At 40.5% G+C, this 26920-nt stretch overlaps 1 protein-coding gene across 10 annotated transcripts in view; it reads right to left on the bottom strand.

Moving 5' to 3' along the window:
- KIAA1211 (KIAA1211 ortholog) overlaps nt 1–26920 on the bottom strand; it is a 264569-nt gene that overhangs the window by 150141 nt on the left and 87508 nt on the right. The window contains exon 1 of one of the 10 annotated variants that reach the window (XM_021101356.1): nt 11197–11296. The exons of the other annotated variants lie outside the window; for them this stretch is intronic. The gene's annotated coding sequence lies outside the window, so the exon portion shown is untranslated. Of the gene's footprint in view, nt 1–11196; nt 11297–26920 lie in introns of those variants that run through there. 10 annotated transcript variants of the gene reach the window in all.

The raw sequence follows: 26920 nt of genomic DNA, 5'->3' as shown, positions 1-26920 counted from the left end.
TTGTAAAGTCAATCTCTGTTTTATACATTGGCTTGTGAAGCCAGTCGTGGAAATGCTGACGGCCTTTTTCTATAGAAACCACGTGATAAATGGTCATTAGGTTCTCAGGCCAGCTCTCATGACCAATTATCTGCATCGCTGCAGTAGGATGAGAGGTACCTGAAGCCTTTTTGTGTACCCAAGTCCCCTTAATCTCAGGAAGGTGGATAAGGAGAGTTCCAGTCTCTTCTGTGACTTTCCACAGAATTTCTTGTATTATAACATATATGTGTCCATTCTCAACTCTTTTTCCCTTTTTCTTAGCACAAAACTTAGATATAATGTACACTGTCCTACACACTTCTATTTTCCCTTCAAAAGACACTTGGGAGGTTGTTGCATATCAGAACAGTGTAGACTGGCATATTCTTTTGAATAGTTCTATGGCTATGACATGGCTTATTTTTAAAAAATAATTTAGGAGTTCCCATCGTGGCGCAGCAGAAACGAATCTGACTAGGAACCATGAGGTTGCGGGTTCAATCCCTTGGCTTCACTCAGTAGATTAAGGATCCGGCATTGCCCTGAGCTGTGGTGTAGGTCAAAGACTCGGCTCAGATCTGGCATTGCTTTGGTGTAGGCTGGCAGCTACAGCTCCGACTAGACCCCTAGCCTGGGAACCTCCATATGCTGTGGGTGCGGCCCTAAAAAGGACAAAAGACAAATAAATAAATAAAGGGATTAATAATTTAATAAATTTAACAACTAATTTAATAATTTAATAAAATGTACAATTAAAATAAATTCAAGATTCCTTTTCTTTGCTGCAAAAGCAGGAAATAACAACAACCACAAGAGAGAAATCAGGACATTAAAACATTATCCACGGTCCTGCTAAAGTATGCTGGTTTAGTACTTTCAAGATAGTGTTTTTACAGTCTGGCAGATGGACCATTCATACCACAACTACCTCAGATGCCTGTCACACAGTAGATTCCAGGGTGTGGTCATACACTTATTAAATCAGAATTTCTGTGCATGGGGCCTTTGCACAAGATTTACAGTTGAAGTTTGCAAACTGGTACTTGAAAGCCTTTGTTCAGTCTTAAAATTTTTCTTTTAATTATAGTTTACATAAAGTTTTGTATTCCTAGTTTTTTTTCAGTGTTTAAAGCTCATGTGGGATAACGAGCACTTTCCATGTCACTGAATCGTCCTCACTCTCACCATTTAACTGCCTGCTTACCGCCCACTGAACAGGGGTTCTTATCTGCTCATCTGTTACTGGAATTTAGGATCATTCAAAAGGTACTCTCACAATTCCTGCTCTTTCATATTGTCCTTTAAAACAAGTACGCAGTTGAAAGCCAAGGCTAATACTGCAGATAAAACACTCACTCAGACTCCAACTAACACACTGCTGCCCTTAGGTCAAGTTCACTGCAGCTGTCCATGACCACAGACGGCATCAAGCACTTAGACCGGGGGCTATCAGGATTCTGAGAGGAAGTCAAGATGTTCCTGTCCAGGAGTTGAACATCTGGTTGATAGTTTACAACATAGAAATCAGAAGCTGAAGTTCCATTTGCTTTGTTGACCTTGGCAGGGCTTGAGATTTAACCCCTCTGTGGTAGCTGCTCCGATGATATTGATTTTACGGGGAAAGAAACCAAAGCCTAGAGTAATCGAGCATTTTGCCCAGGATCACACAGTAAGTGGAAGCAGTGAGATTTGAACCTGGACTGTATGACTCGAAGGCAGGGACTTGGGTTCTTGGAAAGGACCTGACAGTACAGATTTGAAGCTCTGGGGCCAGACAGCTCCTACTGCAAGTACTCAATTCAGCTCCTGCAGAGAATAAGCATCCACAGAGGACACCTTAATGAATGCATGTGTCTGTGTTCCAGTAGCTTCACCTGCCAAACCGCTCCTGCTCTAAGACACACAGTTTCCATCCCAGGCTGTCATGCTGCCCATTCATCCTCTGTGCAACGTAAACGTGCAAATGCAGCCACAAAGGAGGCTGCAAAAGAAGTCTCTGCCCTCCAAAAGCTCTGAGACAAGAAAAAGACCATGTGACTTTGAGGAAGACGTTTAACCTCTGTCAGTGACTCAATTTGAAAACTATAAATATTGATATTTCCCCCATACAACACAGATATTGTAAAGATTAATGAGACAGTTTACACATTGTGATTTCCTCAGCCAAATGTCTTTTTCTTAAGTTAAATTAGTGCTTTTCTTTAGGAGATGAGTGACTAAAGACATCTATCCTGCTCTCAGAGAGGAAGAAGTCCCCTTATGTTAGTAAACTAGCAATTTTGTATCTAGTCTGATTGCAACACACTTTACTTTTATGAAGCAGTTTAAAACTTATGTTACATGTAATTCCCTACTGGGACCAAAGAGTTTTTAAACTGCTATTTCTTAACACAATGGGAAGGAAAGAAAAGCTGTGTAATCCAGAGACCCTGCAGCAGGTACTCGGCAATCACACACACGCTGTCCTCTGGCTACTGACATTTTCTCAGTGATGCCAGTTCTCTGAGGGTACCTCAGGGTATCTGACACCACGGAGCTTCTGCCAAAACAGGCAGGAAGAGTCAACCATCTACTCTCAGGTAACAAGGAGGATAATTTTTAAATTGCTCAGAAAAGTATTCACTCAGAAATAAAAAGAGAGGGAATACTGAAACACAGAACAACATGGACGACTCTCAAAAGCATTAGGTTACGTGAAATAAGCCAAACGAAAAAGGTTGAGTGCTGAGCGATACCTCTCACGGGACACATGGGAATGGGCAAAGCTACAGGCCCAGGCTTCAGGTGGCTGGTGGCTCGGGGCTGGGGACAGGAGGACGGGACTGGGGTAAAGGGCTAGGAGGGGCCTTTCTGGAGTGATGGAAATGCTGTGCACTTTGTCATACGGTCCCACGTTCAAAGAGGGCCTTAAAAAAGGGGTAAGTTCGGAGTTCCCATCGTGGCGCAGTGGTTAACGAATCCGACTAGGAACCATGAGGTTGCGGGTTTGATCCCTGCCCTTGCTCAGTGGGTTAATGATCCGGCGTTGCCGTGAGCTGTGGTGTAGGTTGCAGACGCGGCTCGGATCCCGCGTTGCTGTGGCTCTGGCGTAGGCCGGTGGCTACAGCTCCGATTCGACCCCTAGCCTGGGAACCTCCATATGCCGCAGGAGCGGCCCAAGAAATAGCAACAAACAACAACAACAACAACAACAACAACAACCAAAAGACAAAAGACAAAAATAATAAAAAAAAAATTAAAAAAAAAAAGGGGTAAGTTCACTGCATATGAACGAAACTTGAACAAACCTATCTAAAATAGTTACCGTGAGTTAACACACAAAGATCAATGGAACAAAGGCCTGCAAGGTCCAATAACCTGCTCTTCAAGTTAAATTCTGAACGGGAGCAAACACTGGGATTGGGCCAAAGGCACTTCACTGCTTCCCCTCAAGGATAGGCCTCGAGCGCCTGGGGCAGGGCCCATCCTGGAGAGCCAGCGGGTGGGAGAGACGCGCAGGCAGCTGAGGGTCTAGACCGAGATGGACTTTCAGGCAGTTCCTCAGACTCCTGAGAGGCCCCTGTTTCTCGTGTTGAGGAAGCTGAGCTAAATTCTACCCCTTTCTGCCATGTTCAGTCTGACCTGCATCTTTGCCCCAAACTGCCTAGGAAAAAGAACAGGGCTAGCTGCAGACACTTTGGTGGTCACAGTCCTGCCGCAGTATGGTTTCCAGGATGGCCATGTAAGGAACAGGCACTGGGGCACCTGCTGAGCACCTGTCAAAGGGCAAATGAGACCCAATCCCTGCTCTCTTGGGGCTTGTGATCCAAAGGAGGGCAGACAGCTCACACGTACTGAGCGTTTCCAATGCACCGGTGCTGCAGGACTGAGATTTAATTCATACAGCTCTGGAGGACAGAGGCCCTTATTGTCATTCCCATTTAAAAATTAGAAGCCTGGTATAATAACATAGGGAATTACATTCAATATCCTATGATAGGAGTTCCTGCTGTGGCGCAGCGGGTTAAGTGGCTTGGGTCACTCTGGAGGTTCACATTCAATCCTGGCCTGGTGCAGTGGGTTAAAGGACATGGCGCTGCTGCAGCTGCAACACAGGTTCCAGCTGTGGCTCAGATGCAATCCCTGGCAGGAGATCTCCCACATGCCATGGGTGCAGCCATAAAAAAAAAATCCTATGATAAACCACAAAGAAAAAGAATGTATATTAAAGAAGAATGTGTATATGTATAACTGAATCACTTGGCTGAACAGCAGAAATTAACACAACACTGTAAATCAACTATATTGTCATCAATCAACCAATAAAATAAAGATAAAAATTAGAGCCTGAAGCCCTGCAAGTAAAGCAACTTGTACAGAGATGCATGGCTAGTAAGCAGCAGAATTGGGGTTGAAAGCTGGGCAGACTCGTCGCCTTAGAACTACGCTACCTCCGGGAGCCACGGGCAGGTCAGCAGAAAGGCTGTCCTTAGAAGGTCTCCAAAGGCCAGTCTAGATGCCTTAGGAAATGTCTGTAAATGTTAAATAAGGCTATCCCGTCTATGCAGAAACAGTGTTACCTCATGAGATAAAAGATCAAATATCCAACCACTATGGAAAACAGTATGGAGATTCCTCAGAAAACTGAAAATGGAACTCCCATCTGATCCAGCAATCCCACTCCTGGGCATCTATCCAGAGAAAACCGTGACTGGAAAAGACACCTGTACTCTAATGTTCATTGCAGCACTATATGCAATAGCCAAAACATGGAAACAACCTACGTGTCCATCAGCAGAGGAGTAGATAAAGAAGATGTGGTACATATACACAATGGAATATTACTCAGCCATTAAAAGGGAAGAAATAATGGCATTTGCAGCAACATGGATGGACCTAGAAATTATCATGCTAAGTGAAGTCAGTCAGACAGACACCAACATCAAATGCTATCACTTATACATGGAATACAATGAACTTCCATTGTATCCTAAAAGGATACAATGAACTTCTTTGCAGAACAGATACTGACTCACAGACTTTGAAAAACTTATGGTTTCCAAACGAGACAGGTTGGGAGGTGGGGGATACACTGAGGGTTTGGGATGGAAATTCTTTAAAATTTGATTGTGATGATCATTGTACAACTATAAATGTAATAAAATTCATTGAGTAATAAAAAAAGGTCAAATATCATTAATAGACAATTTACCAAAAAAAGAAATACTAATTAACATACCTACAAAAATGATTATCTTATAATCAAAGAATAAAGTAATAAAATGAGATTTAATATTTTGCTTATTAAATTAACAAGCAAAGAGTTCAATCGGAGATAGCTAAGATGAATTCACTGCTAAAAGAAATGTTAAATAATATAGTCTAGAAGGCAGTTTGCATTCTGAACCATAAATACATTAATTCCTCTTAACCAGGTTTTCCATTCTTATAGCTTTATCTTTAGGAAATAAGTATGGAAAAAGTTATGTGCAGCAAATATATTTTCTCAGTGATGGTGTTTATAAATTTATAAAAATTTATTATCTCTATAATTTATTCAATTTAGTGATCCAAGCATAAAAATAAAAAATAAAATAAAACCTACACACCTCTGATTCAAACCTGTAAAACAAAACAAAACAAAAAAAACACTATGCTTTTCAACAAAGCAGGTATTTATACTTTTAACTACCCTGGTTAGGCTGAAGTTAGTATCAGCTAAGAGAATGCATGAGCAGAAGTAAGTCAAAACACAAAGCACCAACAGTTTAAAAAGGAAGAGATTTCTTTGCCAGAAATTCCAGGAGTCTGGCGGGCACTTGTGATAAAATCATCCTCAGGCCCCACATCATGCTGATCTGTGTGGCTCTTTCCTCTTCCTCATCCCCAGACAGCAGAACCTAGAAAGTGTGCTTTCTTACTGCAGTCCCTCCTAGTTTTACACACTGCTTACCCATGCAAATGTATGCAAAGCAAAGTGCTATTTTAGTGCTTCCTGATAGAATCACTTTCATTAAGTGATCTTCCTACAAAAACAAACATCTCATGCTGTGTTACCCTACGAATCCAAATCAGAACCAGTTATTACAGTTACCAGGAATAATGAACATTTTCCAGCTAATTATTTTCTTCCTAGACATTCACAGGTTGTTTTTTTAAAACTTCAGATCCAATTTAGGATGAGGAATATCTCTGTCGTTATCTTACTCCACCCAGAACCTCAGGTAAAGCCTTTGTCTGGATCCTTGACCTGCCTCTCCATCTTCCTCTTGCACCAGCAAGCAGCATAAGGATGAAGCAGGAAATGCATAATTCTGCGTGAGGTATTCTGGTCAAGTTGATGAACTCCAGGAATTTCAAAGGGCAGAAGCACAAGGGCAAAGGGCACTGATAGTGAAGGGCAGGCTGAGGTGAAAAGACTAAGAACTTATCATCTAACAGGTGCATGTCTGCACATCACAGCATTTCCTTTTTCTAGTGCTTAGAAACTGCCCTCATTTTACTGATGAGGAAAGTTTCAGCAGCTCTCCCAGAGTCACAGAGCTGATAGAGGGTAAAAGCAGAATTCAAACCTGGATTCAGGGCCCAGCCTCTCTCCATCTGGGGTCCTGAATGACCTGTCACACAGCACCTGTCTTCTGTAGAAGGCAACACATCTTCCTCAGCATCTGCTCACGTTAATGGCAACTTTATAAGTAGCTTGCTTCAAAAAGAAGGTAGCAAAACAGGATGAAACCTTTCCCTACTCATCAGGTGAAATGGTTAAAAACATCAAAATGTGGGACTGACTTGGGTATGATTTTTCTAGTAGGGTTGCTTTCGTGAGATTTTCTATCATAAGCATGCATTAATTTTTGTACAAAGGGAAATTCCAATAGAAGTTATCCTCAACTGTTTAATATTTTTTGAGTCCAGGACCGGAGCACAGCTACTATGTAGCACTATGCCAGCAGGCCAGAGAAGAGGCTGCTAGGGTGATGTCGCATTGGTGGCAACAGTGTTTGGCCATTGTGAATACATTTAGAAAGGTTTTGTATAGCTTGACTAAAGAGACCCTCTCCCCAGAAACAGGAGAAAATGTACTAGAGATATGGCAGTAAGTGCTAGAATGTTTTCCTCTATGGATGTTAGTGACAATTTTCCTTCCTTTCAAATAAGACTCTAGAGTGACTCTTTCCCAGAGGGTGAGTTGTCACCACACTATCAAGTGACAAGTGCACCCTTAATGTGCAACATGTAGCAACTTCTGCAGAGGACAGGGCCAGTGGTCCACAGAGATGTTGAGCTGAATATGAAGGAAGAGTCATATTTTTACCAAGTAGGGAAGCAAGAAAGGAGACTGAGAAAAGAGCTTTCAAAAGTTTGGTGGATCCCACTCATGGGCATCTATCCAGAGAAAACCATGACTTGAAAAGACACTTGTACTCCAGTGTTCACTGCAGCACTATGTGCAATAGCCAAAACATGGAAACAACCTACATGTCCATCGACAGAGGAGTGGAAAAAGAAGATGTGGTACATATACACAATGGAATATTACTCAGCCATTAAAAGGAAAGAAATAACGGCATTTGCAGCAACATGGATGGACCTAGAAATTTTCATGCTAAGTGAAGTCAGTCAGAGGGTGAGACACCAACATCAAATATTACATGTGGAATCTAAAAAAAAGGACACAATGAACTTCTTTTGCACATAGATACTGACTCACACACTTTGAAAAACTTATGGTTTCCAAACGAGACAGATTGCGGGGTGGGGAGATGCACTGAGGGTTTGGGATGGAAATGCTATAAAATCGGACTGTGATGATCATTGTACAACTATAAATGTAATAAAATTCATAAAAAAATAGGAACCCTAAAAAAAAAAAGGTTCAGCTGAGCAAGAGTGCAAGCCTGTGTCTCTCCGGAGTTAGATAACAATCTTGAAAATGAAGCTATGCTGTAAAATCTATCCTGAAATGGCTATCTTCCATCAATATGTGAATTTGGAATTCAGCCAGAATCCTTTAAGAGCTGATGGATGGCGCTGCCAGCTCAGTGACTTCGCTTTGATGGATGTAGCACTTTGCTGTCACTTTGTGATACACATTCTTCTCTCTCCTGCTGACATATCATCACAAAGGTGACAGCCAACCATAAAGATAAGGCATTATTTCCCCCTAAAACAAATATCAGGTAGATAAGCGGTAGGTCTTATGCAGTGATTTATCCTCTTCTACAAAACACTAATAAAATAGTTGCCAATGGAGCTGAAATGATTACAGCTCCCCAAAATGTCCTTATTTGAGAATAACAAGCAGAGCACAGACAAGATCTGCCTTCATCCAAGAAGGAAAGAACTTACTGGATGATCTTTGCTCTTTCATTTGAGGAAGTTACAAAAAATGTTAATTTATTTATGGGATTTTCTTTAAGGGTCAAAAGACTTTCAGGAAAAAAGCATTACTTTAGTGAACTGAAAGAACACAAAACTAGGCTGCTCATTTCCTGATCCATACGGTTTAAAGAAGTTATACTACATTTATACCATAGGAACCACGCAGACATCAGAGAGAAACAGTGCATATAGTTCTACTTGATCCTTAGAAAAGAGATTCTTCTTACTAAGTGTCAGCAACCAAATTTAGAGGCCTTTATATGAGGAGTTGTTTGGGGCTGTAGGAATGCATGCATGTGTATTTATTTATAATGTACCTCATTCCTTAGGGATCTGGCGTGGCTTCAGCAAGAACTGTCATCCATCCACTCTTTTTTGAACTCCTGAGCCCTGTCATTCAATCACTAGCAAAGAACACTGCCGAGTGGGAGCTCCCACTGTGGCAGAGTGGGTAAAGAATCTGCCTGCAACGGCTCAGGTGCTGCGGAGATGCAGGGGGTTAAAGGATGCATTGTTGCCACAGCTGCAACTCAGTTTCAGTCCCTGGCCCAGGAACTTCTACATGCTGTGGCTGTGGCCATTAAAACAGACAAATAGTTTGACTCTGGGGCTCCAGGCAGGCAAATGAAAAAAGAGGCACAATTAGTCACATCATTCTCACGAGCAGAAAGCAGGAGGGGTGCAGCACTGCAGGAAGGCGAAGTTTTCCTAATCTAGAATTTTAAAAGGAGATTTTCAAATGGAATAATCTTTGGGATGGAGGGTAGGAGGGTACTGAATTGAGATAGTAAACATTGCCCTAAAAACTTCTGTAATACAAACAAAACAGTAACTAACTTTATATGTTTTTATTTCCTTATGTCATCCCTTGATTTAAAAAAAAGGGGGGGGGGAGTTCCTGTTGTGGTGCAGCGAAAACGAATCCGACTAGCATCCATGAGGATGCAGGTTCGATCCATGGCCTCGCTCAGTGGGTTAAGGATCTGGTATTGCCATGAGCTGTTGTGTAGGTCGAAGATGCACCTCGGATCCCTCGTGGCTGTGGCTGTGGTGTAGGCTGGCAGCTGTAGCTCCGATTCAACCCCTAGCCTGGGAACCTCCATATGCCATGGGTGAAGCCCTAAAAAAAAGAAAAAAGGACAAAATATTAAAATTCAACTCCATAAACGAGATTCTTTAAGTGACTAAGGTGATTTTGCTCAGTAATGTTCAGTTTCAGTTTTGGTTTTGTCTGTTTTAATGGCCACAGCCACAGCATGTAGAAGTTCCTGGGCCAGGGACTGAATCTGAGTTGCAGCTGTGGCAACAATGCATCCTTTAACCCCCTGCATCTCCGCAGCACCTGAGCCGTTGCAGGCAGATTCTTTACCCACTCTGCCACAGTGGGAGCTCCCACTCGGCAGTGTTCTTTGCTAGTGATTGAATGACAGGGCTCAGGAGTTCAAAAAAGAGTGGATGGATGACAGTTCTTGTGGTCAATCTTTCAGGGAACAGACACTCATCCATTCATTCATTTCTTGAGCTTCTCCCAGATGCTGGAAGTCAAGTTAGGTGCTGTGGATTTAAAGGCAGGGTAAGACACAGTCCCAGTGCTTGAAGAACTCATGGTTTGGTTAACTCTGGTCTTCAAAGATATGTCTGGCCAGGGACCTTATCTCCACAAGCTCTGACTATAACTCTTACTCATCTGGAAAGGATGACCTGGAGAGGAGGATTTATGACGCTTCACTAAAAGCACTTATACGATTTCACGTTTTTAATTCTTTTTCTCCACAAAGCTTATCATATTCTCTCATATTTAACAAATACTTATATAGAGTTCTTATTATTTCTAGGGACAGTTCTTGGCACTGAGTGACAGCCAGGAAATCACTGCCCTTACGGAGAGCATATATTCTAGCAGGTAATGAAATGTACCAGGCCAAGCTCTAAGCCAATTACATACATTAATAATTAACTTAATCCCTATAATAAGCCAAGAGATAAAGGTGTTATTACTCTTTCCACTTTACAGATTAGAAAACTAAGGAATCATAAGGTTACATAGCAAACTGACACAGTGAATACACAGCAGAGCAGGGTTGAGTCTGGCCCCAAAGCCCGTATCCCTAAGCACTGCAGTGACAGTCCCTAACACAGGGGCTCAGGAAATATCTGCTGAGTGACTCAACAGAAGAGAGGAGGATGGGAAGATCAGGGAAGAAGTCAGGAAGAAGGTCTCAAAGATTAATCAAACCCTTACATTTGTAGAAAACTAATGGTCACAGAGTGCTTTCAAATGAAACGCTACTGAAGCTTCGTGCCATTATGTCAGGTATGTATTCTGACCCTCCTTACTCAGAGGGCACAGAGCCGTCCCCAGCTCCCTAGGTCACACGGTTGGCAAGTGGTGACCGGGGGTATCCTGGGCTGTTTCTAAGGCACCTCAGAGGCAGGAGTGAAACTCGGCTTGAAGGGCCCAGGAGGTTTCCAGAGGAAGAGGCCATGCCTCTGAGTGAGCCCGCGGGACTTCAGTGCCACACTTCCAGAAGACAACGGAAATCAAGAAAACCAAAGAGCCGGGTAAAGATATGAACTCAGAAAACATACGAACCAAAATATCTTTATTTCCTTAGGTTCATAAGTCAGAATGTTACTGAGAAAGGCGTATCTGATTGGAGAGAATTCTGAGACACTTAGAGATCCCTGGATGGACTGCCCAACTAGCTACACAGTTAGCTCCCCTTTAAAGTTTTAGTTCCTTGGAAATATGCTACACTGGAGGGTAACTACTGATACAATGTATCATCATCACTGCTCTCTAAAAACACCCACCTGATGTCTCAGCCAACAACAGGTGATCATTCTCAAATCTTCAAGAGTGAGGATGCCTTCAAACCTAGATGTCTGGCAGACAGATGGCCAAAAACACATGAAAAGATGCTCCACACCCTAATGATTAGAGAAACACAAAACAAAACTACAATGAGGTACCACTTCACACCAGTCAGGACGGCCATCATCCAAAAGTCTATAAGCAATAGGGAGTTCCCATTGTGGCTCAGCAGAAACGAATCCAGCTGGTATCTGTGAGGATTTGGGTTTGACCCCTGGCCTCACTCACTTGATTGAGGATCTAGTGTTGCTGTGAGCTGTGGTGTAGGTCACAGGTGCAGCTCAGCTCCCAGGTTGCTGTGGTGTAGACTGGCAGCTGCAGCTCCGATTAGAGCCCTGGCCTGGGAACCTCCATATGCCATGGGTGTGGCCCCAAAAAGCAAAAAAAAAAAAAAAAAAAAAAAAGTCTACAGGGAGTTCCCGTCGTGGCGAAGTGGTTAACGAATCTGACTAGGAACCATGAGGTTGCGGGTTTGATCCCTGCCCTTGCTCAGTGGGTTAACAATCCGGTGCTGCTGTGAGCTGTGGTGTAGGTCGCAGACATGGCTCGGATCCCGCGTTGCTGTGGCTCTGGCGTAGGCCGGCAGCTACAGCTCCGAGTAGACCCCTAGCCTGGGAGCCTCCATATGCCGCAGGAGCGGCCCAAGAAATGGCAAAAAAAAAAAAAAAAAAAAAAGACAAAAGAAAGTCTACAAGCAATAAGTGCTGGAGAGCGTGTGGAGAAAAAGGATCCCTCTTACACTCTTGATAAAAATGTAAGCTGATGTAGCCACTATGGAGAACAGTACGGAGGTTCCTTAAAAAACTACATAGAGAACTACCATAAGATCCAGCAATTCCACTCCTGGGCATATACCCAGAGAAAACCATAAATCAAAAAGATACATACACCCCAATGTTCACTGCAGCACTATTTACAATAACCAAGACATGGAAGCAACCTAAATATCCACCAACAGAGGACTGGATAAAGAAGATGTGTACATATACACAATGGAATATCACTTGACCATAAAAAAGAATGAAATAATGCCATTTGCAGCAACATGGATGAACCTAGAGATTATCACGCTAAGTGAAGTCAGTCAGGGAAAGACAAATATTACATGAGACAACTAATATGTGGAATCTAATAGAAAATTATACAAAAGAAATTAGTATCAGAATCAAAGACTTTGAAACCAAAGGGGAAACATGGTGGAGGGGGGGATAAATCAGGGGGTAGAGCCTGACATATGCACGCTGCTCTGTATGAAACAGATGAGTAACAGCACCCACTGTAGAGCACAGGGTAAAACAGTCAATACTGTGTAGTAACTGTATGGGAAAAGAACCTTAAAAAAGATACATGTAAATGTACAACTGATTAACTTTGTCGTACACCTGAAACTAACACAACTTTGTAAGTCAACTATACTCCAATAAAATTTTTTTTTCTTTTAAAGGCTGCATTTGCAGCATACGGAGGTTCCCAAGTTAGAGGTCGAATTGGATCTGCAGCTGCAGCTGCCAGCCTAGACCACAGCCACAGTAACACGGGATCTGTGGGCATTTGCGACCCACACCACAGCTCATGGCAATGCAGGATCCCTGACCCACTGAGCAAGGCCAGGGATCGAACCCACAACCTCATGGATACTAGTCAGATTCATTTCTGCTACACCACGATGGGAATTCTGATACTCCAATAAAATTTATTTCAAAAAAAACCCAAAAACCTAAGTGTCTGGGTTTGAAGCCTGGCTCTGCTAAGTACCAGCTCTGGGGACTTGGGTCTCAGTTCCCACATCTGTACAATGAGAATCATTAATACCACCTATCTGGTAGGATAATTGTGGGGATTCAATGAATTAATCAGCATAAAGCGGTGAAAACTAACTGGCAAAGGGCAGTGAGGAAGCGTGTGCCCGCATGATAGGTTCACTGAGCGGCAGCCCCCCACTCCCTCAGCATTCACGGGATGCCTACTGGTCCTCTGAGGTTCCAGCATCCTCAGCATCCACGGGACGCCCACTGGTTCCCTGAGGTTCACAGAATCCTGTATAAGGATGATTTTCCCCTAGCCCACTGACTGCCAGCCTGGCCACGTGACCTGGCTTGGCCATCAGCCTGAGAGTAACCAGGACACAGATACTGTCTGACTGGAGATTTAATAAGCAATGCCTGCTTCCACTGACTCCGTCTTCCCTCTGTCAGGAGCTCACCACGTCCAGGTACAGGCGGCCCCGTGGGCCTGGGTCATGGATGAGAAGACACAGGAGCCAGAGCAGATCCAAGCCAAGCTGCTGAAGATACGCGATGTGGGCAAGAAATAAAGCTCAGTTCCTCCAAGCCACTGAGGCTCGGGGCTATCTGCTATGGAATAACTGACTAAAGGAGCTATCACTATCATTATCAGATTAAATTTCCATTTTAACCAAACAAATTGGTTTTGAAAAACTTTAAAAAACCCAAATCTTCACAACAGATCTGAATGGGTCTCCTTGTTACAAATATCTCTTAGAAAAGTAACGGGGCTCCTACTCTTTACTGCTCTTGTTTTCTCTTTATCTGGGAACTGAGTTCCCTGACAAAACTGCAGACAACGACAAGCATCCTGCTGAACCCAGTTTCCCACTCTACATATACACACCGTGAGTCCTTCCTGGGATCCATGATCTACACAATGAAAGGCAGGAGACTGCCTTTCAAGGGTCTCTCTTCAAAGCTCTACAGCCTTGGAAAACAAGCTGGGTTTTGTGCTGAAGGTAAGAGAAGCCAGTGGTGAGGATTTCATCACGGTTTATCAATAGATCCTCACTGATTCTGTTTTCCTGTCTCTGCCTGTTGTAGTTTTGAAAAAAATCAGCTTCTAAAAAATCATTTCATTCTCTCACATCAACAAGAGCATTTAATCTTCTTTACATCTCAGGAAGGGTGGAGGATCCTGTTTAAAGCAACTGCACTGTGTGGCTTTCCAGCAGCACCGAGTCCTGAACCACCTGCTCTGCTCTCTCCTGACGCTCTAAGCACCTGGCCACGGACTGCTGTTCCCACAAGCCTGGAGCCTAATGGGGAAAAGAAGACGATGAACAAGACCCAAGGCCTTCAGATCCTGTTACACAGTGTGAAGAACCATATTCCGAACCAATAAAACTGAAGATGCCCATTCGATATCCGAGTGGAAATGCCAGATAGGCAACTGGACAGGCAGGGATGAAACGCAGAGGGGAGAGCTGAGCAAGCCATACTTTGGGAGCGATCACCGACAGGCAAGGAGGGCTTAGCATGGAGAGTCGAGGCCAGAAAGTAAGGAAGCAGAAAAAGAGGGTGGCCTGGCAAGAAGACGGACTCCAGCTTGATGCCAAAAAAACTTATTACAAAAAGAAAAAAAAAAAAAAAGAGTATGATGGAGCAGCTGGCAGTCATCACCTTAATCAAGCACTCATTATCATCTGCCCCTGGGAGTTTCCTGAGGCTCAGCAGGCTAAGGATCCAGCATAGTGACTGTTGTGGCATGGGTTCTATCCCTGGCCCAGGGAACTTCTGCATGCCATGAGCATGGCCAAAAAAAAATCATCTACCACTGGATAGGGTGCAATGAAAAGAACACTGTAGCCCATCCTCTGTGACACACCTAGAAAGACACCTAGTGTAAGTCTAATCATGAGGCAACAGCAGATAATCATAAATTGAGAGATATGCAACAAAATAACTGGCCTATTATTTTCAAAACTGTCAAAGCCATGGTATCAAGGAGAGACTGAGAAATGGTTCCAGATTAGAGACCAGAGGGAGGTAAACACCACACGTGTTTTAACCTGCATCCTTTCACCATAAAGGACATGATTCAGACAATTAGTGAAACCAGCGTGGAGTCTGTAGACCAGATGGCCACAGTGTAATCAATTAAGTGTCCTGACTCTGTCAGTTATATTGTGCACACATAAAAGAATAACCTTGTTTGTAGGAAACACACACCAAAATATTCTGGAACATTAGGGGAACATGCTGACAAATCACCCTCAAAAGAAGGTTCAAGAAAAAATGGTTCTTTCTACCGTACTTGTAACTCTTCTGTAGGTTTGCGATTTTTTTAAAAAAAAGAGTTGCAATAATATATCTACATACACCAGATTGTAAACATTAAACATCTGACCAATTCCAAGTATTTGTGAGAAAATGAAGTAATGGAACCCTCATTCTGAGCTGATGAGGGTGAAAATTTGGAGAACTATTTTAGAAAACTGTTAGGCTTTAGCCCAGAAAATTGAAGATATACATCCTCTATGACTCAGCAACTGCATTCCTAGAGACTCTCTTGAATATGAGCGCAAGGATGTTCACTGTGTTTAAGAATCAAAACCGAAAATAATTTAAATATCCATCAATAATAAAAATAAGTAAATAAATTCTACATATACAATGTGTATATATATATACTGAAATATATATGTATATATATATATATATATATATATATATATATATACGTGTGTGTGACCCTCATACAGCAATGAAAAGGAATGAATTAGAGTGATGCCCATCACAAATGATTCCTATGGACAGTGCTGAATGAAAGAAGCAAAATACAGCCATTTAATAGGGTCCAAAAATAGACAAAACTAAACTATATTGTTTAGGTGGTAAAAGTTTATGAAAACTAAGAAAATGATTATGACCAGAGTCAAGATGGTGGAGGCAGGGAGGGAGGGAGATACGATGGGAAAGATGCAGAGTCAGTTTTTGGACGATGGCGATGTTCAATTCCTTGCCATCAGAACAATGATTCCATCTGTGCTCGTTTTAATGTGATTTGTTAATGTGTACATGTATGATTTTCTCACTTCCTGGATACATATAATATCGATAATTTTAAAATTATTTAAGACACTTATAATTACTGAATGTTTACTATTCGTCTGCTACTGTGTTAAGCACATATAGATGTTTTACCCTATTTAACATTTTTCAGCCTATGAGGCATGTCTTATTACTATATTCCCCATTCTGCACATGTACAGACTGAAGCTTAGTGACTTAGCCAGCATCGGCATCAACAAATGTGGACGTGAATGCATGCAGGCTGACCTGGAGCTTGCAAATTTAACCTCTCAACTGTGCTTGCAAGTACTGCTTTGATTCTTCTCTATTTCTTGATATGTTATTAGAACTGGGGTTCATGAGGGATTTCTCTATAAGTTTCCACAGTATTTAGCACAGTGCTTTCAAATTGAGGCTTGATAAGTACTCTTGCCTAGCTGAGCACTTTGTCATTTCTAATAGAACCTTAAACTGATGTGTAAGGTGCTGAGATATTTTTCATTCCTTCCACCAACGCTGAGAGCCAGAGTTTTAAATTATAAGGCAGAAGTCTTTAAAAAGTCATTTAAACTAGATGAACATCTACACTGAAGTAAAAGCCAAGAGGCTGACATGATTTGGAAAGCAAGAACACATGAAAGGACATTCAAACACACTTTCAAAGACCAATGGGCTCCAGCTAGCATTCCATGTACAGCCTATCTGAAAGAATTAGGTGTAACCATCAAAATTCAAACACTCTGAAAACTGGGGTTTTTATACCTGATAAAGTTCTACTGAGCCAATTTCATGAGACTATACTTTGAAAAGAAATCACAACTTTTGATTTTCTTTGCTGGCTTTAGACCTATGTAACTTCTTTCTCCCTAAAGAACTCCACATTTTGAGAGTTCCCGTCGTGGCACAGTGGTTAACGAATCTGACTAGGAACCATGAGGTTGCGAGTTCGATCCCTGCCCTTGCTCAGTGGGTTAAGGACCCAGCGTTGCCATGAGCTCTGGCGTGGGTGGCAGATGTGGCTTGGATCCTGCGTTGCTGTGGCTCTGGTGCAGGCCGGCAGCTACAGCTCTGAGTAGACCCCTAGCCTGGGAGCCTCCATATGCCGCGGGAGCGGCCCTAGAAACGGCAAAAAAAGACAAAAAAAAAAAGAACTCCACGTTTTGTTTTGTCCAAATATTATGCCATTTACTTTCTATTTTTCAGGAGTTGTATTTCCAAAATTTACAGATAAACAAATATAGAACAATCAAAAGAAACTTTAAAAGGCAATACCCGAAAAGGAATTGATTTTTTTTTTTTGAAGGATTTGCCAATCTCAAGCTGTAGGAATTCAGAAATTTTGAATCAAGGAGTTTGTATCTTTTTCCTTGAGAGGCTAGAACATTGTACTGAATTTGCAGTGTGTACAGTCCAGCAGTGCACTTCATCTCATATGTAACTCTAACCAGTTTCAAGATGACATAGAAAACAGAGTTAAGATCAATGAGCAGTAGTGGCAGGGAAGCAGGGAGAAGAGCTGGCAGTCATAGTTCTGGAGAAGATAAGAAAAAGACTGCCATGGGTCTCATGGCTTCATAAGAAAATATATGCTTAAATACATTTATAAAACTCCAAGAATAAGCACTATTATTACAACTAAACAGGATTTTAAACTTATGAACCTCATCAATGCATCAAAAATAGTAAAGAAAATAAAAGGAACAACCAAGTTATAATAAACAGAAGACATTTAAAAATGCAGGGGATAATAAATAAACAGATGTTCACCACCCACAGCTGTTAGGGAAGAGCAAACCCAAAGCACCATGAGCTACTACTTCATACCACCTAGAATGCTGCACTGGTTTGCTAGGTTTCCTTAATGAAATACTACAGACTGGAGGGCTTAGACAACAGAAATACATTTTCTCACAGTTTAGTGTGGAATCTAAAAGTCCAAGATTAAGGTGTCAGCAGGTTTAGCTTCTCCCGAGGCCTCTCTTTGGATCTCAATGGACACCTTCTTCCTGTGTCTACACGGGCTTTTCTCTGTGTCTGGGAACATGGCATCCTGGTGCCTCTTCCTCTTCTTACATGGACACCAATATGACTGGATTAGGATCCCATTCTTAAGACCTCCATTAATCTTAATGACCTCTTTAAAAGCCCAATCTCCAATGCAGTCACTTTGGGGGCTATGTGAATGGGGGAGGGGGAATTAAGTCCATAACAGATGGTTATAATCAAAAAGACAGGAAATAACAAGAGTTGGTGGAGAAATTATGACTTTCATACATTGCTGGTGGGATGGAAATATGATGTAACAAGTTTGAAAAAATAGTCTGTTAATTTCTCAAAAGGTTAAACATAACAGTTATTTCATTACCCAGCAAATCTACTCCTAGGTATATACGCAAATGAAAGTATAGAAAGAAAGGAAGAAATAAATGAAGAAAACATCTACACAAAAACTTCTATATGAATGTTCATACAGTATCATTATAATAGCCCCAAATGGAAATTAGCCAAATGCCCATCAGCTGATGAATGGATAAATAATACGTGAAATATCTATACAATGGAATATTACTTGGAAATACAAAGCAAAGAATTACTGCTAAATGTTCCAACATGGATGAACCTTGAAAATATGCTAAATGAAAGAAGTCCATCATAAAAGGCCATATATTATATGACCCCATTTACATAAAATGTCCAGAAAAGGCAAATCTATAGAGACAGAAAGTGGACACAGGGTTACCTAGGGCTAGGGTAGGAGGGCAGTGAAGGGTGGGGTATGGTAGCTACTACCAGCAGGTACAAGGTTCCTTTTTGGAGTGATGAAAATTTTCTAAAATTGACTGTGGTGCTAGGTGCAAAAATCTATGATCTATATTAAAAACCACTGCATTAATTCATTCAAAATAAGCTAGTTATATAGTGTGTAAATTATATCTCAATAAAGCTATTAAAAAAGAAGAAATATACCACTGTTAAAATACATCATCAAATATATGATGGATTAAATGGATTAAATTCCTCTATTAAAAGAGCAGGACTCTCTGAAGATGTAATGTACAGCATGGCGACTATAGTTGCTGACACTATATTGTATATTTGAAAGTTAAGGGAGTAGATCTTAAAAGTTCTCATCACAAGAAAAAAAATTTGTAACTGTATGGTGACAGATGTTAACTAGGCTCATTGTGGTGATCATTTTGCAATATATACAGCTACTGAATCACGATGTTGTACACTTCGAACTAATATAATGTTACATATCAATTATATCTCAATTTTTAAAAAGATTAAAGACTCTTGGCATGGGTAAAAAATGTTATATATCAGTGAAAAGGAATACATTAAATAAAAACTGCAAAGAAATTTTGAAAATAATTTATCAGACAGGGTGAAAATATATATCAGAGTGAAAATATATATCAGACAAATGTAAAAAGAGAAAGGAAAAAACTGGCAATATTACTATTTGATAACATATTCTCTGATCATAACAATTACTATTGTTATGGTAATATTACTATTTGATAACATATTCTCTGATCATAACAATTACTATTGTTATGGTAATATTACTATTTGATAACATATTCTCTGATCTTTTATAACAAGAAGAATAATAAAATTTGAACACATATATATTTATTAATGTAAATTAAAACAACAAGCAAAGTCTAATGAATCACTGGATGTTAAAAAGTACTCTTTTGAATAAATCTTAGGTTAAAAAAAAGTCAAAACTGGGAGTTCCCGTCGTGGCGCAGTGGTTAACAAATCCGACTAGGAACCATGAGGTTGCGGGTTCGGTCCCTGCCCTTGCTCAGTGGGTTAACGATCCGGCATTGCCGTGAGCTGTGGTGTAGGTTGCAGACGCGGCTCGGATCCCGAGTTGCTGTGGCTCTGGCGTAGGCCGGTGGCTACAGCTCCGATTCAACCCCTAGCCTGGGAACCTCCATATGCCATGGGAGCGGCCCAAGAAATAGCAACAACAACAACAAACAACAAAAAGACAAAAAAAAAAAAGTCAAAACTGAAATGACAGATTATTCAGAAATTAATGGCAAACAATAAAATAATAAAATCTATAGGATGCAGTCAAAGATACACACAGAGGAAAATTAATAGCCTTTAAAATGTTCTTTATAATAACCTTGAAAGCTGCTAATAAAAAATTAGGCATTTAGGGAGTTCCCGTCGTGGCTCAGTGGTTAGCGAATCCGACTAGGAACCATGAGGTTGTGGGTTCGATCCCTGGCCTTGTTCAGTGGGTTAAGGATCTGGCATTGGCGTGAGCTGTGGTGTAGGTTGCAGACGTGGCTCGGATCCTGCATTGCTGTGGCTCTGGCGTAGGCTGGTAGCTATGATTCAAACCCTAGCCTGGGAACCTCCATATGCCACAGTGCAGCCCAAGAAATGGCAAAAAGACCAAAAAAAAAAGCATTTAACTCTAGAAAACTAGAAAAATAACAAGAAAATAAGCCCCTCGAAATAAGAAAAAATAATAAAAATTAATGAATTAGGAAACAAAGAGGGAATTTATAAATAAAACTAAGAGCTGTTTCTTTGAAATCATCAAAATGTGTTCCAGCAAATACCCATCCCAAGAGAGTATTAATAGATGCTCTGTGGGGAGGAAAAGCTTTTGTGGCAATAATGTTTGAAAAAGACTGCTTAGTAAATCTTCCACTTAAGAATTCACAATGCAGGAGTTCCTATCGTGGCTCAACAGAAGTGAATCTGACTAGTAACCATGAGTGCACAGGTTAGATCCCTGGCCTCACTCATTGGGTTGAGGATCTGGCATTGCTAAGAGTTGTGGTACAGGTCTCAGACAAGGCTCGGATCTAGCATGGCTGTGGCTGTGGCCTAGGCCAGCAGCTACAGCTCCTGATTCAATCCCTAGCCTGGGAACCTCCATATGCCACGGGTGAGACCCTAAAAAGACAAAAGGAAAAGAAAAAAAAAAAAAAAAAAAGAATCCACAATGCAGATTAGCTTATTAAACACTCTGAAAAATTCTAAAGCCTCTAACTATTTCAAGTAGTGGGACTCAGTCTCACAAACTTATTTGAGCATCAACACTTTTACTCCTCAGAATTCTCTGAAATAGTACTCTATGACATACCCATTTGGGAAATGATGATATAGATAAATCTCTGGCATGTACATCAAAAAATAAATGCAAAAATATGAATATGGATCATCTGGAATGGGAAATGGAATTTAACATAGAAATAGGTGAGATTAAATTAAGAAAATTGTATGTAAGCTTTATACTTTTAAAAATATACACAGGAGTTCCTGTCGTGGCTCAGTGGTTAATGAGTCCGACTAGGAACCATGAGGTTGCGGGTTCGATCCCTGGCCTTGCTCATTGTGTTAAGGATCTGGCATTGCTGTGAGCTGTGGTATAGGTCGCAGACATGGCTCAGATCCCGTGTTGCTGTGGCTGTGGTGTAGGCCGGCAGCAACAGCTCTGATTCGACCCCTAGCCTGGGAACCTCCATATGCCACAGGTGCGGCCCTAAAAGGACAAAAGATAAAAAAATATAAATAAAAATAAAAATATACACAAAATGGACAATTTTAAAGAAAATACTTATTACCAAAATTTATTCAGAGAGGTAGCAAAATCAATAATCTAATAACCATGAAAGAAATACAAAAGGTTTTAACTAAACTCCACAAGTATAGCCAAAATCTATTCACTTTTCTTGGAACAGAGAGGCTTCCTAATTCTCTAGCATCCAATTACCCTAGTTCTCACCACTTCATCCCTCTCTAGGATTTGCCACAACTTTCCAACTGCTCTCCTTCCTTTCTATCCAACAAGGGAGATTCCTCCAATAAAGAAATCCAATCATACCACTTCTCTGCTTAAAATCCTTTAATGATTCCTCATTAACTGTGGAAAAAAATTCAAATTTCTGGACATATTCTACAAGGTTCTGTAAATTCTTAATTTTTTTTTTTTTTTTTTTTTTTTAGGGCCACACCTGCAGCATATGGAGGATCCCGGGCTAGGGAGCTACAGCTGCTGGCCTACACCACAGCCACAGCACTGTGGGATCTGAGCCAAGTCTGAGACCTTCACCACAGCTCACAGCAATGCCAGATCCTTAACTCACTGAGCGAGGCCAGGGATCGAACCTACAACCTCACAGTTCCTAGTCGGATTTGTTTCCACTGCACCATGACGGAACTCCAAGGTTCTGTAAATTCTAACCTCTAGGAAGCACTCTAGCCTCATCTAATTCTCCTCTACCCCACTTTGCTACAGTCCAATGGAATATTTTCCCCCTTTTTAGAAGCATCATGTTCTCCTTCACCTTCAGGTCTTCACAGGCTCATCCATCTCCCAAGGACACTCTCCTCCCGACTCTACTACTCTTTTGAATGGATATTCTCACTTAAATGCTACTTCCTCTGGAAAGCATTTTCCAATTTCCCCAAATGTGGGATAGAGGCTCCTATTTTTCCCATATCCTTATTGTAGCATTTACCTGACACTGTTTTCAACACCCAGTTCTCTTCACCTCATTCCCCAAAAAGTACAAACTCCAAGATGGCAGACGTTTTATCATCTTGTTCACTACTTAATCCCCAGTACTTAACAGCATTCTAGACACCTAACAGAAATTCAACATGTTTACTGAAAGAATGAATGAAACTGAACACCGAGAGCAAAGATGAAAAAGATGGCACCCATAATACAAATGTAGTTCAATCTTATCTATGAATATAGGTATAAAATCTGAAATTAAGTATTATCAAGTAAAATACAACAATGTAATGAAAGGATACTATATCATGATCAAGATATGTTTACCCTAAAATGACAGAGATGACTCAACATTAGGAAACTTAAGAAAAATTACGTAATTGTTTGGAGAGATGATAAAGAATATTTGATGGACTTTAAAATTCATCATGATAACCATCCAGTAAATTTAAAATAAAAAGACATCTAACTTGACATAAAGCATTTACTAAAAGAGAACAGAGACTAAAAAGAAATAAGACAGGGAAAATTAAGATGGATGAATACTTTATAAGTTATGCCTAAATATATTCCACGTAGATAAAAAGAGTAAATATTTTAAAAACTCATTAGAATACTTAAAGAATATGTTATAATGTTAAAAGACGTAGGCTTTTATAAGCATGAAAATAAAGCCAAAAACATGAGGAAAGACTATAGACATAATTACATAAAAATTTACATTTCAACCAGTATAAAAATACCTAGCAAAAAAAATTTTTTTTAAAAAGGTAAATTGGGGAGTTCCTGCTGTGGCACAATGGAATCAGTGATGTCTCTGGAGCCCTGGGACACAGGTTCAATCCCCAGCCCTGCTCAGGGGGTTAAGGATCTGATCCCTGGCCCATGAACTCCATATGCAGTGGGGTGCCCTCCCCCAAAGAAAGGTAAATTGGGAAAATATTTCTCTAATTTCTCAAGGATTCAGAGAAATCAATATTTTTCTTACAAGGTTGACAGTACGAAATAGTACAGACTTTCAGAAGCACATTCTGGAAATATTTTCACAAAAGAATAAAGAAGAAATGGAATCAACCTAAATGCCATCATGAGAGAAGTTAATTAAATTATGGCAGAGCCACACAATAGATATCAAGGCATTAAATATCATAATATAGATCTATATTTCTTGATATGTAAGAGCACCTATAACATATTAAAAAGAAAAAAGGCTTAAGAAAAAATTTGTGTAGCATAATCCTTTTATTGTAAAATATTTACATATATAAAAAATTGACAATAAAATGGTTATTTCTAGGTTTAAAATGGTTAATATTGGTTACTTCTGGGTTTAAAAAAAGGGAAGATTCTTATTTTCTTAAGACTTTTTTTACATCTCATCTTTTCCCATTTTTTTTCTTGCCACACTCATGGTATATGGAGGTTCCTAGGCTAGGACTTGACTCAGAGCTGCAGCTGCTGGCCTACACCACAGCCACAGCAACACCAGGTCTAAGCTGCATCTGCAACCTACACCACAGCTCAGGGCAACGCCAAACCCTTAACCCATTGATCAAGGCCTGGGATCGAACCCAGGTCCTCAAAATGAATCCATAGTCAGATTTGTTTCCACTGAGCCATGACGGGAACTCCTCATTTTTTGCCTTTGAATACCTATTGCCCTCATAATTAGCAAAGGGTATTAAAGCAAATAATCAAACCAAGAGAAGTTGAAATTTTCTAAACCGAAAAATAATTATCTTTAAGGAACTTTTATTCCATGTTCAAGGGTATCTCTTGAAAGCTTTCATGACAGGTAAATCACCGTCGGATAACAGGTAGCTACAAGAAAATATTTCCAACAAGTTTTAAAATCCTCATCTAAACTCCTAGAAGAGAATACAGGCAAAACATTCTCTGACATCAACCTTACAAAGGTTTTCTTAGGTCAGTCTCCCAAGGCAACAGAAATAAAAGCAAAAGTAAACCAAATGGACCCTAATCAAACGGACAAGCTTTTGCACAACAAAGGAAACCATAAAAAAAGAAAGAAAAAAAAAAAAAAACCTACAGAACAGGAGAAAAGTTTCAAATGATGCAACTGAGAAGGGCTTAATCTCTAAAATATAAAAACAACTTATACAACTCAACAGCAAAAAAACAAACAAACAATCCAAATGAAAAATGGGCAAAAGACCTGAAGAGACATTTCTCCAAAGAAGATATACAGATGGCCAACAAGCACATGAAAAAATGCTCAACATCACTAATTATTAGAAAAATGCAAATGGAAACTACTATGAGGTACCACCTCACACCAGTGAGAATGGCCATCATTAACAAGTCAACAAATAACAAATGCTGGAGAGGGTGTGGGAAAAGGGTACTCTCCTGCACTGTTCGTGGAATGTAAATTGGTACAAACACTATGGAAAACAGTATGGAGGTACTTCAAAAAACTAAACATAGAACTGCCATATGACCCAGCAATCCCACTCTTGGGCATACATCCAGACAAAACTTTCACTGAAAAAGATACATGCACCCGTATGTTCAGTGCAGCACTATTCACAACAGCCAAGACAAGGAAACAACCTAAACGTTCATTGACAGATGAATGGATTAAGAAGATGTGGTGCATATACACAATAGAATACTACTCAGTCATAAAAAGAACAAAATAATGCCATTTGCAGCAACATGGATGGAACTAGACTCTCATACTAAGTGAAGATAAGTCAGAAAGAGAAAGACAAATACCATATGATATCACTCTATCTGGAATCTAATATATGGCACAAATGAACCTTTCCACAGAAAAGAAACTCAAGGACTTAGAGAACAGACTTGTGGTTGCCAAGGGGAAGGAAGTGGGACGGACTGGGAGTCTGGCGTTAATAGATGCAAACTACTGCATCTGGAGTGGATAAGCAATGAGATCCTGCTGTATAGCACTGGGAACTATATCTAGTCACTTGTGATGGAACATAACGGAGGTTGATGTGAGAAAAAGAATGTATATATATATATATATATATATATATATATATATATATGACTTGGTCACTTTGCTATACAGTAGAAATTGACAGAACACTATAAATCAGCTATAACAAAAAAATTAAAATCATAAAAAATTTAAAAAATAAAATAAAATCCTCATCTAGTATTTTAAGACCTTCCATTAACTGACCCAACTCTATCTTCCAATCTTCCATTACTCCATATGTAAGCTTTCTGTCAAGCCAGTCTTTGTTTCTTCAGCAGAAAATATACAAAAATCTGTTTGGTGTTTATCTTGGGTATGCAGGGAAATATTTGGGATTGACATTTCATAAAACCCCATTTGGTAGCAGTTACCAGAAGTAACTGCAGAAAACTGAAGAGAGGTTAAACTTCATCCTTTCTCTGATCATTCCAATCCACAATGATGGCTTTGTCTGACTTCTAGAACAATTATTCTGCACCACTTTTACCTGTTCATATACTGGTGGACAATTCTTTTCTCTGATTCATTCAATCATTCATTCATGCTTGGTTTTATGATTTACTGTTTTCCAGATGAACTCAGCAGCCTGGGGACAGGCATGGAGGAAGCCAATAGCTGGGATTCATCAGGGTTTAGTTTTTGCTGGGTTGGCATTGTGGAAGGGCAAGAAAGTTCAGGATATTGCCAAGACAGTGGCTGTGAGAATGGACTCTGGGCTCTTAACTCCTGATGTGGACGGGATGAAAATGAGAGCTGACAGACAGGGAAAAAGTGGATGTTTCCAAGAACAAGCCCTGTGGAAGGCTCCCAAGGCTTTGCAAGATTGTTTTTCACTTGCCTTTTGTCACCTGGGACTATGACTATGCACTTTCAGAGAACAGGAATGTTCATTATATAATTTAGGAACACTTATGTCATCCTGCTAGGAATAAGAAACAGAAATTCGACAGTAAAGAGACATTCCATCAATCACATTTACTAAGGAAAGGTTTCTCTTTTTTTAATGGTGAGTACAATGCACACTTCAGAGACTGAGCTTATTAAAACAGCAAAACAAACACATATAGCAAAGACACACAGGGCACCAATGAGAGCATGTTAATAACTAAGCAGTTCTGAGTAGCCAGTGTCCCTCCCCAAAGCCACTTAGAACCACCAGCAGTCCCTGCTGTGATCCAGAGCAAAGGCTAGAGAGCAAGGTCAATGCACAGCAACAGCACACGAGACTCTCGGCCCTTCTCGGCCTCAGTTGAATGAGCCTTGGAGAAAGGGTTGACCATGTCTATGTGCTACAGTAGGATGTGCATGCTACTCAAACATCAGCTTTTCTCCTCTAACAGATACGGGTTGTCTAAAGAGTCTTTAAAAGTTACAACTATGACCCCGATTCATGT

The sequence above is a fragment of the Sus scrofa genome, chromosome 8, assembly GCF_000003025.6.
Source record: "Sus scrofa isolate TJ Tabasco breed Duroc chromosome 8, Sscrofa11.1, whole genome shotgun sequence".
In the NCBI taxonomy this organism is placed as follows: Eukaryota; Metazoa; Chordata; class Mammalia; order Artiodactyla; family Suidae; genus Sus; species Sus scrofa.
The sequence above is the reverse complement of the archived record's forward strand: the minus strand, read 5'-3'. Positions and strand labels throughout refer to the sequence as shown.